Genomic DNA, 15906 nt, shown 5'->3' with positions numbered 1-15906 from the left:
ATACCCGTTCTCACCAAACAAGGAACCTCGAAGATTGAAGCCTCAACCCAAATTCAAAAAGCTCTCCAACGGAAGAAATCTTGAAGACGTTCTCCGCCAACGGATCTCTTCAAGACCTCTCCTATAAATAGCGCTCGAGGATCACTTCAATCTTCACCGATTCAACAACATAAGCTGAAACTCTGCCAAAATTATTTCTCAGCCAAAGCTTTACATCTCCAAAGCTTGAATCGAAGAAGAGAATACCAAAGCCAAAAATCAGTCACTGCTGATTACATACATTCTCTTAGACCTTAGGCAAACCTCTGTTTACCCAGAGCCTAGGTCAAAACTAACTCCAAAGAACTTGTTCTTTGAAGTTTAGTTGGCAAGATTTCAAACCTCCCTTCGAGAGATAAAATCTAGTGTTTGAGTTGAAAAGGAGTTCAGGAAGGTACTCTGACTCCGTGAGATCCTAGTGCAGGTTCGTGCTAGGAGTGGAAAATCCAATGCGAGTGAAATGTTGGTACTGAAGATTGGATCTTCAATTGTTTCGGTTGTGTGCACCCGGCTAAGCACACGGATAGGTTTGCAGTGCACCAGTAAAAGCACTTGCGGAGTAAAATTGTTGGTCTGATCAACCGACCGTGGATGTAGGAAGTGTTTTCTGAACCACGTAAAAATCTCTGTGTTATTTACAACTTTCAGTTTTACATTCTTACTTGTGCTCTTTCAATTGATAAACTGAATACTGATTAAATGCAAAGAGAAACCTACGACTAACAACGTGCTCAACAAAGGCTATTTCGAAATAAAGTTATTTCTGGTGCGTATGTTATCAATCTGACTAATCTATCCTCTGATATTCAGGAAGACTTGTAACATCTCTGTTTTAGCAAACTCGACTGAAGCCTTAACTTGCATCAGTTAAGTTCCAGTGACTTAACTGATAACTCTTTACTGAAGAGTATTTCAGTATCAGTCGTCAACCCTATTTGGTCAAAACTCCTTTCAGTTAACACGTGTCTAAGTTTGCGTGTAAAGTTTCGTTTTGATCTCTATCTTGAGATCCCTCTGGTTTTTGAGGAAAAATAGCCTATATGTGTATTCCCTCCTCCCCCCCCTCTCATACATCTATTCGAGACGTTCCGGACCTAACAAGGACTCGTGAAGCTAATCTTAGTGAGTGTGCTAAATATTCATGATCCATCATGTCGGGTTTCCAAAATTAAGATTATTAACATTGAAAACTAAAATTTTCGGCTAAGGACACCAACAATATCCTTGCTCGTCTTTTCCTTAATAATTGAATATATTAAAACCAATTTAAATCATGATGCAAATGCATAGTTGATTTCATACTTAATCATAAAATAAGTGATTACACTTAATATATAAATTACTCTTTAAAACAAATAATTAAACTCTAATTAAATGAAATAGTGCAGCCCATTTTAAGAAACATATATACATCCCAAATTTGATTAAATTCGGGCCCAACCTTTCTTCTTTTAAGAAAAGTCCAAATCAATTAAATAAAAGAGGGGCCTGAACAAAAGATAAAATCCCAGCCCACTGATTTTTTTTAAAAAAGCAGCCCAGCTATTTAAGGCCCAAAACCCACCCTTATTCTTCTACATCCCTCAAATCTAGGGATGTCAATGCAGCCCGAAACCCGTGGGCCGACCCGAATAACCCGACAAAATTAGAGGGTTAGGGTTGAAAAATCACAACCCGAAAAAGTCTCCAGCCCGATTAGCCCGCACCCGACTAACCCGGAACCCGATAGGGCTAGCCCGAAAACCCGATGGACTGGCCCGGTGGGCTGACGGAATTGTGACTGATGCATCCAGCTACAACTTCTGCTATGTTTAGATCTATGGTATTTGCTTAAATATATATATGTAGCCTCATTAAAAAAAAATGAAATTAATTAGTTAGAATATATATGTGTGTGTGTAATCTCATTAAAAAAAGTGAAATTAATTACGGATTTTTTTATAGAAATTGATTATTAGTATCTCATTAGTTAGAAATTAATTATTAGTATCTCATTTTAAAGTGATACCAATTTTTTTTTTCTGTCAATGAGACGTGCATGGCAAATCCACTAATTATTAAGTAATACTCCCTCCGTCCCGCGAGTCTTGACACGTTTGGGTTCGGCACGAGAATTAAGGAGTTGTAGATTAGTGTTTTAAGTGTGTAATTAATAAAGTATAAAATTGATAAAGTAGGAGAGAGAAGGTAATAAAAGTGATAAAGTATGAGAGAGAATATAATAAAGGTGATAAAGTAAGAGAGAGAAGGTAATAATTATTACCCAAAAAGGAAACGTGTCAAGATTTGTGGGATGGCCCAAAAAGGAAAACGTGTCAAGATTCGTGGGACGGAGGGAGTAATCCAGATTGATTCTAGTGCATTGATACATCTTAAATTTTACTATCTCAATTTAATATTATTTTGTTTATGTAATCTTGAATATCTTATATTTTTGCATTTCATGCTTTGATATATAATTTATATCTTTAATATCTATGTATATTTTATACATTATACATTATATCATTAGGAATAATAAAATACAAATGATAATTTTATTTTTACGCCTTTAACCTGATTAACCCGATGGGCTAGCCCGAAACCCGAAAGTTTAGGGTTAGGGTTGAAGATTTACAACCCGAAAAAATCTCCAACCCGATTAGCCCGCACCCGACTAACCAGGAACCCGATAGGGCTAGCACGAAAACCCGGTGGGCTGGCCCGATTGACATCCCTACTCAAATCTATCTCTCTCCCTCTCAGACTCAAACGCAGGCACACACACAAGCATATCTCTCTCTCTTTCGCTCAAGGCTCCGGCGACCGCAGCCAAGAGCCGCCACCGGTCTCTCCGCCTTCCTCTTTTACGACGGCGAGATGATGCTGCCTCCCTCGATCTCTCTCTTCCTCCCAGCGACCACATCGACAAGGCCCCTGCCTCAGATCCCCTTCTTCAGCCGCAACCACCGCCTGTCTTTCAAGCGGCGGCGCCGCTTTCTACCCTCACTCAGCGGCGGTAGCAGCTCCGTACCACCGCCACATCTACTCTCTCTTTTCACAAGGTCAGACGGCAGCAGTGACGCCACCGTCAACCGCCTCACTTCTCTCTCAACTCCAACCGATAGCAGCAGCCGTACGCTGCCACCATCCCCGATTTCCAGCCCCTCAAGCTCTCTCCCACTTACTTGGCCAGACTGATAGCAGCAGCTTCACGCCACTGCCGCCGTCTGCCGGCTCACAGCCAAACGCTCTCTTTCCTAACTCGACTTCGTAGCCGACGGCAAAAGCTCTACCCCGCCGTCGCCGCTCTCTACCACCTCTCACCAGACTCGATACTCACAGCAGCATAACCCGCATAACATACCTTAAGTCTCAAGCTCAATTCATACATCATACAAATATTACCCTATTTTTCTTTCTAACTTTTTTATTGTAAAAGAATCAGTCCATGAAATTCATATGCGTATGCAGATACCACGTTGACCAGCCGAAGGCGAAGCCGGTCAAAAGGAAAGGGAAGCGCATCAAAGTTGTGGCGATCAATGAGAAAGGGCATCAAAATTGTGGCGATCAATGAGAAAGGGCCCGTTCTGCCCGAGTCAGAATCTGAATCTTCCTCCACCAACAAAAGTCCAGACAAGCTCGCCATTCCTCCTGCACCTATGTAGCGGCAGCAGAGGAAGTTGAGCAAGAAGAAGCAGGTAAGGAAGAGAAGGCAAGGCAGGAGGAGGAGCAAACTACATAGAAGGAGACCACTGAGATCGAGTCCGAGACTGACATCACAAAGACGACAACTTCGTCATCTCAACTGAAGAGAAAACAGAGATCCGACACACCGGAAAAGTCAAGGCCCACGAAAAAAAGGAAGAAGGTCAACCCCTATGAAGAGCCGAAGAATGTAGGGTTTATGGGCCCTCTGATGCGAGGCATTGTCGGGCGATTTCAAGGTTTTGAAAACCCTAGGTGTGGATGAGGAGGTCAGGGCGTATTTCAGAGCGATTGGATGGGAGACGTTCCTGAATTGACCAGGGAAGATTTACGAGGGTTTGGCGAGAGAGTTCATCCAAACCTTCGAAGTGAAGAATCCGAGCAGGATGGGCCTCGGTACGTATGCGATCAAGTTTGACTTAATGGGGCAAAGCAAGCAACTGGCTTGACCAGTATGCAAGAGGAGTTCCTAGACCTCCCATGCATTCAGAGGATGTAGAAAGTGGAATGGGATGGCCAAGATGAGTCCCTGAAGTTCATCTGGCCAGCCCAAGAAGAGTCCCTAGCCCATTTGAAAACCCCCTCAACATCAAGACCAGTCAGGAGAATGAGTGTCCCACTCGAGACATAAAGGTTAGAAGTATTGGAGCGGTTACCTCGGATTGAGAAGAACCAAGCCACATTGAAGGAGAAGCTGGATGCTACCTACAATGCCCTGATCGCGCTTATCGAATGTACCATTGTGAGGTACTCTGCCCCCTAAAAAGTTTCCTCCATTTTGTTTTTATTTTTTTGTTTGTCTTTGTTTATGTTTTTAGGTTTTAAGTTTTTTAGTCTGTTTTAGTTTTAGGTTTGGGGTTGGCATGTGTTGCCAACCGTTCACTACTAGAAAAACGCTCATATCTATGACTCAAAAAACCGTTTTGTATGATACGTATCATACATAACGGTTAAAAAACCATTATGTATAGTAGTATAGATAACAGTACGATGCACTCATACATAACAGTACGTATCCGTTATCTATAAAGATTATGCATAACGGTTTCTTACCATTATGTGTTAAGTTTTTACCGTTATGTATTAGAATTTTTTTTCATCATAGTTAACAGTTTTTTGTACTTTTATAACAATTTTAACCGTTATCTTTGATAGAAATACATAACAGTTATATATCCTTATACATAACACTAATATCTGTCATTTATAAATGTTTTTACATTCATTGTGTGATGTTATAGACAACGATTTTTTATATCAATTTTCCTGTTATTTATCTAAAAAATAAATACATAATTTTAAAATAATAAAATGATAAAACATCAATTACATATATTTAGGGGTGGATCGGTATGGTATACCGAAAATTTTTCATCATACCGTATACCATACCGTAAATTGCGGTATGAGAATTTCCATACCGTTGCCGTACCGTACTTTTCGGTATACCGAAGATCGGTATACCAAAAATTTTGGTATGAGAATTTTCATACCGTTGTCGTACCGATAGTGCGGTATACCATACCGAAAGTCGGTATACCATACCTTACGGTATTATCGAAATTATTGTTATATCGTTTCATGCCTAAATTGCCAAACCATTAAGATATACCGTATATTTGTACATATTGAAATTTCATTAAACAAATACAAATAACATTCTAACAATTAAACTCCACATCTTCAACAAAGCAAAAAAATAATTTACCACTAATAATATATATATATATATATATATATATATATATATATATATATAGGCTAAGGTTCAATGAAGAAGGCCTAAATGTAAGAAAGAAGAGAGAAGTAATCTCATCCGTTGATCTTATCTAATCTAATGGACATGATTTGTTCACGCCATGTTCAACGGATTTTTTCGTTGAACATGTGGGGGGTCGAAACCCAGAACCCCCAAAAATATTGTATATGTTCACGAATGTTCAACGAAAAAATCCGTTGAACATGGCGTAAACAAATCATGTCCGTTAGATTAGACAAGATCAACGGATGAGATTACTTCTCTCTTCTTTCTTACATTTAGGCATTTTTCATTGAACCTAACCCTATATATATATATATATATAGGAATGGGATCATATAGATCCCAATGCTTATAATAGATCCCTAGATCCAAATCTTGACCACACATTTATGACATGTGGCGCATCAAGATGGTGACACGTGGCAAGGAGCTTCCAAGCATTCCAAGGCAAAATCTGGAGGGGTAAAATTGGAATGTAATTTTTGGATTTAATAATTAAAAAAAATATATAATTTTTTAGATTTTCTCAAAATAGATATATTTTAGATGCATATAGTTTCACACAAAGATGCATAAAGTTTTCACATGAAATGCATAACTTTGAACAGAAAAATGCATTTAATTTTTCCAGTTTTGGTATTTTCACCACCCCACCCCATACCACCCCCCAACCCTCCCCATTACCACCCCCCAAAAATAGGCATGTTTCACATGCATATAAAATCAAACAAAAATGCATAAAGTTTTCACATAAAAATGCATTAAATTATACAAAAAAATGCATTTCATTTTAATAAATCTCGTAGTTTCGCCACCCCACCCCTGCCCCACCCCCACCCACCCACCCCCCCACCCCCAATTTTTTTTTTTTCAAAAACTGATTTTCTGATTGCTGGCCCACCCCCACCGCCACCCCCCACCCCCCCCAAATTCTTTTTTTTTTAAAAAAAAAACTGATTTTCAAAAAAAAAAATTGGGTGGTGGGGTTGGGGTGGGGTGGGGTTCAGGGGTGTGGGGGGTGGGGTTGGGGTGGGGTGAAATCATATGCATTTTTATATGAAACTTTATGCATTTTTATATGAAAGTTCATGCATTCTCGTATGAAACTTTATGCATCTAAAATATACCTATTTTGAGAAAATCTATTTTTTTTTTAATTTCGAAAATTTCATTCCAATTTTACCCCTCTCCAGATTTTGCCTTGAAATGCATTGCCACGTGTCACCATCTTGATGCGCCATATGTCATAAATGTGTGGTCTAGATTTGGATCTACGGATCTATTATAAGCATAGGGATCCACCGGAACCCAACCCTATATATATATATATATATATATATATATATATATATATATATATATATTATTATTAGTGGTAAATTATTAGTGGTATATATATATATATAATTGATTCCGACGGTATACGAATTTTTTTGGTATATACTATCGGTATATACCTAAACAACGGTATATACCGGTTTTTTGGCACTTACCGCGGTATCGGTATATATCGGTATACCGCGGTACGAGGAAAATGATACCGTTGCCGTACCGAAAATCTTCGGTACGGTACAATACCGTACCGAAATTTCGGTATTTTTGCGGTACGATAAGTGCGATATACCGATTTTTCGGTATTTTGCTCCACCCCTACATATATTATACTCCCTCCGTCCGCGAATTAAAGCCCCATTTGGAGTTGGGCACGAAGCTTAAGAAAGCTGAAAAATGTGTTGTAGGTAAAAGATAAGGGTAGTTGCTTACTTTTTGCTAATTCTTTACTTAAGAGAATGCTTTTACTTTATTGACTTTAAGCTTTCCATTTAATTTTATGTTTCAATTTAAGTCTTAATTTTATGTTTCATTGATTAATTAATTTTTACTTTGTGGAATTCGAAACTGAATTCAAATTTAATAGGCAGAAATGTTTTATTCATTTTTTAACCTTCATACAAGGTGACGTTTTGGAGCCATCAGAATCATAGTCCGGTGATTTAGAGAGAGATTCCTCCAATTCAGTGAGAGGGAGGCGCGACGGCTCAGTTTCTGGCAGCAACCATGGCGCCGCTTCAGATACCGGCGACATCTGCTCCGATTCAGAGAGAGAGGCGAGACACTTCAGTATCCGGCAGCAACCACGGCGCCGCTTCAGATACCGACGTCGTTTTCTCTGATTCAGAGATAGGAAGGTGCGGCGGCTCGGTTTCAGCCAGCAACCACGGCGCCAATTCAAAGAGATCAGAGGCCGGGGTTTTCGGCACAATCGATTCAGTTTCAAAGGGATGATCCATGGAGTAACACAGATACAAAGAGAGAAGAACGCGGCGCACTCTAGGGTTTGGTAGAGAGAGATACAAAGAGAGAAGAACGCGGCGCACTCTAGGGTTTGGTAGAGAGAGATACAAAGAGAGAAGAACGCGGCGCACTCTAGGGTTTGGTAGAGAGAGAGAGAGGCGACTGCGAAATGAATTGGAATTCTCTAGAATTCCATTTGAGAGAGAGACTAAATTAATAGACATAAATTTATTTTGCATTAATTAAGGATGAATACTTAAATCTATAATTAAGTAGGTTAAAAAATGAGAATGGATAATTAATGGCAAAAGGTTGTTATTTTAGATAAAGTAGGAGGGTAAAAGGGTACAAATAGGCAAATGGGGCTTTAATTTGCGGACAAATATTTAGAGGCAAATGGGGATTTAATTCGCGGACGGAGGGAGTATATCATTCGAAATATTCATACAATATCATCTGAATTACACCAAGTATCAAGTACAATATAATCATAGCAATTATTTCGATAAAAACTGAAATTATCGAGTATCTTATAACTAAAACAAAATTATCATCATCGTCATAGTATGCTTTCTGCTCTCTAACTAATGAATTCTTCCGACATTCACTTGTTTTTTCAATTCTTGAACACCTCTTCTACAAAAGCCACATTATATCAGAAAGTGAACACCAGCAACTGAAACTTCAAAAAAAGTAAACATAAACGGCTGCACTAGCATACCATACAAATATGCATAGGAAACACATTTTATTTATAAATGTAACCAACAGAGAAATAGGTAGAAAACATATTTTATTTTCCAATCATTAATTAGAAACTATGTTTAGAAATTCAATTGACGAGGAAAAGAGTTAGCTACCTCAGCTCTTGTTGGGGTAGGATATTTGACCATCGACTCCAAAAGCTGAGCATCTACCACTACTGACTTGTTAAGCTGCCTGCATATGTAAGTGATTTTCCCCTGTACCGTTGGAATTAGTACTGATGCATAGTTTCACTTCAAGTTTGTCCATCAAATCCCTTATTTATACATCAAGTTAACTAATTCAATCTAAATGGAATATTACATAGCTAAGTGAACATTACAGAGCACGATGCACAGTTGGTGACTTGCATATTTATCCCATCATTAGACTACGGTCAAGAGTTGAAGTTGTGAAATATATGAGCAAGAGCGTGAGAATGTGAACTATATTTGCATAATGAATGTGAAAAAATATATGTAAAACCAACAACTCAGTCTAATGCTATCTATCGACTTCTACACAGTCAAGTCAAGGTGCTCAAGGAAACATGCCTTTTGCCTGAAATATAAGGTAGGCAAATTCAGCAACATACTATCCAATATGATAATGAAGTTTACTTATTAGTTTCATTTTATATAGGGTTTTAACATTCGTCAGAACTCTCATAATCAAATATTATTAACATCACAAACATTACATGACAACTAGAAAAGTCACACAATTCCAATAAGATTGCAGTAGTTGAGTGATAAATCTGCAAATACACACAAACCCAACAACAAAACCTCACTTAGTCTTCCTATCTTCACAAAGATAAATCCATTGCCATCTCAAATCTGAAAAGCACGATTAGAAACTTCAAAAAAGGCAATCTCATTCAAAAAGATCATTTTTTTATAGTACTCAATAAAACTAAAGGCTTTTAATTATCACAAGTCTACACCTCCTGTACAACTCCACAACTACACAAGATACACCTGGTCCTCTAACAGCATATAAACCAACACATAACAATATAAGCAGCAAAATTTCACAAGGTGTAAGTTGAAAACCTCAGCTACACAACATAGACAATGTGGGAAAGCTTCCCATCATCGAAAGACATCCGGATATACTCCTGCGCGAACTCCTCCGCAATCTCAAACGCAAGCTCCCCCTACAAAGCCTTGCAATACATAAACAGCACAACAATAACCTCAGATTTGGTTCAGTTTCTCTTTGCAAATCCATATATCTATATACTCGACAAGACTATTAATCATAGAAACCCCAACATATATCATGTTCATCATATATATATATATATAGCTCCATTAGTTTTCTTGTCAAAGCACCTTCTTCTAATCAATTTCGTGAAAATTGAATCATACATAAAATTTGGTTCCAGCTAACATAGCATATTTCGTGAAAGGGTCCTTTTATATTAGTACAATCATGAGGAAAAAATATTCCTAAAAATTTAAAAAATACCAATAAAATCCATCATGTTAAAACTTCTATGACAAAATTATGACTACCTGAATCTCAGGTTCAGCTACAACGAATTGTTTCAGCATGCGATTTCCAAATGCACGAGACATGGCCAAGACACCTCCAACCCTCCAAGTAACTGATACAAAAGCATTCGTAGAAGATCATTCCATTCTGATTTTGAGCATAAAATTATCTCTCCATCGGCAACTATCAAATGGAATAAGATAACATTTTATGGGAAAGGCATGAACTCTCAAGAAGATATTTGACTAAAATAAATTATTTTTTCTCGCATCTTATATCTCTCTAAAGAATAATCAGCCTCCCAGATGACAGAATATGGAAAACCAAAAAAAGGAACTAGACATAAATTCGAGCATCAGTTAGTCCATCAATTAGATCCCCTCCAGTAAATATCAGCATGGAAATGATTTCATTTACAGAAGCTAAGGGATGCCATTCTCAGGAGGACATTCTTGCTACAGTTACATGATCCTCAACATGCACAAGAGTCTTATATAATAGAAAAGCCACCAACATATGAAATAAAAAGCCAGAGCTTCAACCTGCAAATTCAGAAGCTAAAATAGCTGGAAAAACTACTCACATCATCGAAGGAAAACGAGACAATATTTTTTCAAGTTTTCAAATTATTAGAAGCTCTTCAAGAGCTGCAGTTGGCACATTCTTTTTGTTAGCAGAAAAGGCTCTTGCAAATATAAAATACGGTGCAAATTAGAAGGACAAATGCAAATTGCCTCACATAATGCATTTATCTCCATTAACATTTAAAAGCATAGTGAATAAAAGTATAATTGGAGCCACTCACTTACACCTATTCTAAATCGACAGTGAATTGTGGAATCGGAGGAGAGGCTAACCGAATCTGAAAATTTAGAGCTTTCTGTAAAAAATCTAGGGCTTCTATTTTCCAGTGGGAATTCTGAAAATTAGAGACGAGATAGAGAGGGAAGCTTACCAGCGACGGCCTCACCGGAAGCTCACGACCGAAACGGCAGATAGAGGATGAGAGGAGAATTAGGGCTCTCCCCCTTTCCTACCTCGATTATGTGGAGTTGAGAAGAGAATCGGCCGGAGAACACTATCGGCTCGCCGATCCGCGAACCACCAGCAGCGATGGGCGGACTCTAGGTCGTGCAGCTCGCCGGTCTCCCTGAGATGGCGACGGATGGGCTGTACCGAACAGAGAAGAACTAGGGCTCAACCTTTGCCCTAGCTATATGTTAGACGAAAATGAAGAGGCGAGGTCGCGGCGATCGATTTCGCTGGAAGATCACGAATACCTACCATTCGCCGGAACTTGCCTCAGCAGTGGCGACGACTATCTCACAAAGAGGGAGAGATCGTGAACAGAGAGAGATTTGGGGAGGAGAACCGTGATTGAGAGATACTTCCTCCGTCCCATTAAAGTTTGCTACATTTAGGGGTGAGCAAAAACCGAGCCGACCGAAAAATGACCGAACCGATCGGTTTTCGGTCGGTTTTTTTGTACTGGGCGGTCGGTTCGGCCCAAAATATGCAGAAATTTTGGTTTGGTCGGCCGGTTCGGTTTTCTCGATTTTGGCCGGTCGAAAACCGAACCGACCGACCATAATGTAAAGTACTAGGGTTTTTTTTTCCACTAATTCTCATTCTCTCCCTAACGGACCTAACCTAAATCTTCTCCACTTTCCTCTCACTGCGCCGCACCCCGCACGCCCTCAGCGCCAGTCCCCGCACGCCCTCCCCCCCATTCCTAACCCTACCCGGCTCACCCCTACGGACAACCACCGGCCGGCAAACCTGAAGCCCAGCCCAGTCCGAGGCCGCGCCGAATAGCAGCATGGAACTCGCAGCCCTCGCCGCGAAGAAGCCCACAGCCGTCGTCGCCGCGCCCAGCCCGCAGCCCTCGCCGCAAAGAAGCCCACAGCCGTCGTCACCGCGCCCAGCCCGCAGCCGTCGTCGTCCAGAACACAGGTGAGTTTCTGCACAGGGGCGGCCGGTTCGGTTCGGTCGGCCGAAAACGGACAATTGGTCGGTTCGGTTTTCGGCCGGTTTGAATGTGGAGTTTCGGTCGGTCGGCCTGAATTTTTGTGCACAGGTCGGTCGGTCGGCCGGCTAAAAAACGGTCGGTCGGTGGGCCGAACCGACCGATGCTCACCCCTAGCTACATTTTCTTTTTGGTTTGTCCCACTATTGCATGGGTTTAAAAAAAGCGCGCCCACCGCGCCTTAAGCAAGGCGCATGGGTGGAGGGCTTTTTTATGAAGGTGCTGCAGCCTACAAGAGGCGCAGCAGAGGCGCAGAAAGACGGTAAAAGCGCGCTTAGGCGCGCTTTCCCTAGGGCGCACGCCTTTTATAGAATTAGGTTTAGGGTTTTAAGTTACACTTTTTTTTTTGAAATTAAAACATAACACATCAGCCTCCCTTTCTCCTCTCTTCTCTCCTCTGCGTCCTTTCCCCCCTTTGCTCACCTGCCGGCGCTGCCAGCCAGCCGTCGCCGCCGCCAGCCTCCAGGTGAGTTTTGTTAATTTCTTTAGTTTAGTTTGGTAGGCTTTAAGTTTGTTTAGTTTCTTTAATTTCAGTTTCAATATTGTAGTTAACTAAACTCAGTTTTTTAAGTTCTTTTTTATAATTTCAATTTTGATTGATATTATAAATTTATAATTGAATAAATTTTATTTTTTTAATTTCAGTTTTACTCTCAAAATCTCAATGCCTTCGGGTAAGTCCCGTGTATCATCATCAACGGGGGATGATGATGATGAGCGGGATCTGGCTAGAAAATATGGGACACCGAATCCAAACAATCCTTATGCGTGGACTTGTCTAAAAGTGACAAATAATGGATGAGCATTTCGCATGAAACAACATATAGTGGGTGGTTATAGGAATGCAAAGAAATGTCTTAAGGCTCCCGAACATGTTCGAGTAGAAGTGAATGCTTATATGATGAAGAAAGCAACTAGCAAAGTGATGAAGCATTTTGCTAAAAATTCACCTCAATGTGTTGAAGATGTTAATGATCAAGAAGAGGATGAAGAGATGGAAATTGGAGGTAGCTCACGCACCATGACGAGTAAGAAGGCCCCGGCTGCAAAGAGGATGAAAGGTCCTTTAGATGTTTATCTTGCTTGTAGCCAACCTAGTTCTCAAACTCATGAAGTATTGAAGGGAAGAAAAGAAAGAAAATGAGTCTTTGGTGCTAGTGACAAGTTATGTAGGGAAAGAGCTTCTAAAACAATTGCAAGGTTCTTTTATGACAATGTTATTCCTTTCCATCCGGCCACTAGTGATAGTTTCAAGCACATGGTTGAAGAAATTGGGTAATATGGTCCCAGATTGGAACCACCGAGCATGTATGAGCTAAGAGTTCCTTTTCTTCAAAAGGAAGTGGAAGATACGGACACCAAAGTGTTGGATTTCAAGAAAGAATGGGCCACAAAGGGATGCTCTATTTTATCCGATGGATGGTGTGATTCAGTGGTGCAAAAAGATATTGTGAACTTCCTTGTCAATTCTCCAAAAGGGTCCGTGTTCATCAAATCGGTGGAAGTATCCGAAGTTGTGAAAGATGCAATCACTTTGTTTCAAATGTTTGATTCTATTATTGAGGAAGTTGGAGAGACAAATGTTGTGCAAGTGGTGACGGATAATGCATCTAACTATGTCAAAGCGGGTAAGAAATTTAAATCATCTTCAATTTTATACAATCACTTTATTATTTTCTTAAGTATTAAAGCTTTTAATCTTTTATGATAGGGAAATTGCTTATGACAAAAAGACCACATCTTTATTGGACTCCATGTGCCGCACATTGTGTAGACTTGATGTTGGAGGATATTGGAAAGCTTCCAAAGATCAAGAATGCCCTCAAGAAGGCGATCTTCATGAATGGTTATATATATAACCACGTCGCCGTTGTCAACATGATGAGAAGATTCACAAATCAAAGGAATTTGCATCGACCGGCGGTCACAAGGTTTGCAACTTCCTTTATCACACTTGCACCATATCATAAGCAAAAGAACAATTTGAGGAAGATGGTAACTTCGGAAGAGTGGAATGCTTCAAAGTGGGCAAAGGAAGCGGGGGTAAAGAAGGTGACAACTTATATTTTGCAAGACACATTTTGGAGGAATGTGTTGTATGCTCTTAAGTTGGGAGGTCCTCTTGTGACGGTACTTCGGATGGTTGATGGGGATAAAAAATCGGCTATGGGGTACATTTATGAAGCTATGGATAGAGCTAAAGAGGCTATTGCTAAGAGTTTTGGTCACAAGGAGGAGCATTACAAATAAGCGTTTGGGATCATTGATAAAAGATGGGATTGCCAACTTCACCGTCCTTTACATGCGGCCGGATACTTTCTTAATCCGGAAATCTATTATGATAATCTAGATCAAGTGAGTTGCCAAGAGATTGAGCAAGGCTTGTATGAATGCATTCAAAGGTTGATTCCCGATGAAGCAACTCAAGACAAGGTCATGGTTGAGTTGGATGCCTACAAAAATGCAGAGGGTCTATTTGGCAATGCAATGACAATTAGTCATAGAAAGGTCAAATCACCAGGTAACATTTTATATTTGAAAATCTAATTAAGTGTTGAATTAATTAATGTTTCATATTATAACAAACCGTCATTTTTAAAATGTCTATAGCGGATTGGTGGTCTTGTTATGGATCTTCAAGTCCCCACCTCAAATCATTTGCGATAAAAATTCTTAGCCTCACTTGTAGTGCTATCGGATGTGAGAGAAATTGGAGTGTCTTTGATCATGTAAGCTATTATTTTATTTTACTTTGACTATAATACATAAATATGATTTTAACCTATTATCTTTTATATTTTTAAAGCTTCATACCAAGAAGAGAAACCGATTGGCACAATATCACCTCAATAAATTGGTTTATGTGAAGTATAATCGTACTTTGGAAAGGCGATACAAGAGAAAAGACACAATATATAGATCCTATTCTATTAGAAGAGATTGATGATAGCAATGAATGGTTGGTTGGACATATGGATGGGGAATCTTCTAATGAAGATGATCATGTGTTTGAGGATGATGATTTGACATGGAATGTCGATAGTAAGGCTTCGGGAGCTAATGATCCTATTTATAGCACTAAACGGGCATCTAGCGCTGATAAAGGAAAGAGTGTAGTTGCTTCGAGTTCGAGAAGGCTTTTAGATGAGGATGAAGATGCGGATGAGGAGAGGGAAGTGAATGAGATGGAAGAGGACATTGGTGAAGACAAAGATGATGGAGATGGGGATGACGCATTTGAGGAAGATGGACTTGAGGATGATGATTATTGATTACTTGTTTGATATTTGATCGTACTTTTAGACTTGCGTATTTTAAAACTTAAGTATTTGTGTGTTTTGGATTAAGTATATGTGTGTTTAAGTACTTTTGTGGTTTTAAGTTGTGTTTTTGGTATAAAATATAATGTAGGTAAATATATTAGAATTTTTTAGGCTTTATTGCGCCTCGCCTACGAAAAGCCCGCGCCTGCGCTTAAAGCCCTGCGCCTAGGCTCCGAGGCATGTTTGCGCCTCGTACGCCTCGGGCTTTTTAAAACCCAGACTATTGTTGGCCACTTTCCTAAAATGAAAATATTTACTACTTAATTAAGCTTAATTAGTTAATTTAATTATGTTTTCTAATTAAACCTAAACCCTTAAAACACACACAGACACACACAAACACCGTGAACTCTTCTTCTATCTTCTCTCTTCTTCTCCTTCGCCCTCCCCCTTCTTTCTTTTTCTCCGGCGGACAACGGCAGCGCTGGACGCCGCCCCGCCCCCTGAAAACCCCCTCACTCGCCTTTGCTCTCTCTCTCTCTTTCTCGTTACAGATCTCGTGATCTCTCTCTCCTTCCCTTTCACCG

The 15906-nt window shown here is 39.8% G+C and overlaps 1 long non-coding RNA gene and 1 pseudogene across 1 annotated transcript; one reads left to right on the top strand and one right to left on the bottom strand.

The window, feature by feature from the left end:
- Nucleotides 1-8171: 8171 nt before the first annotated feature.
- LOC131017990 (uncharacterized) lies at nt 8172-11836 on the bottom strand. Its single transcript, XR_009099957.1, has 4 exons — nt 10986-11836; nt 10051-10142; nt 8647-9698; nt 8172-8468 (listed from the first exon to the last, which is right to left on the bottom strand). It is a non-coding gene; the product is annotated as an uncharacterized LOC131017990 (long non-coding RNA).
- A 1980-nt stretch (nt 11837-13816) lies between these two features.
- LOC131018494 (uncharacterized) lies at nt 13817-15328 on the top strand (annotated as a pseudogene).
- Nucleotides 15329-15906: the final 578 nt, after the last annotated feature.

Source organism: Salvia miltiorrhiza, chromosome 3, assembly GCF_028751815.1.
Source record: "Salvia miltiorrhiza cultivar Shanhuang (shh) chromosome 3, IMPLAD_Smil_shh, whole genome shotgun sequence".
NCBI classification, from domain to species: domain Eukaryota; kingdom Viridiplantae; phylum Streptophyta; class Magnoliopsida; order Lamiales; family Lamiaceae; genus Salvia; species Salvia miltiorrhiza.
This window is presented reverse-complemented; position numbering and strand designations above follow the sequence as displayed.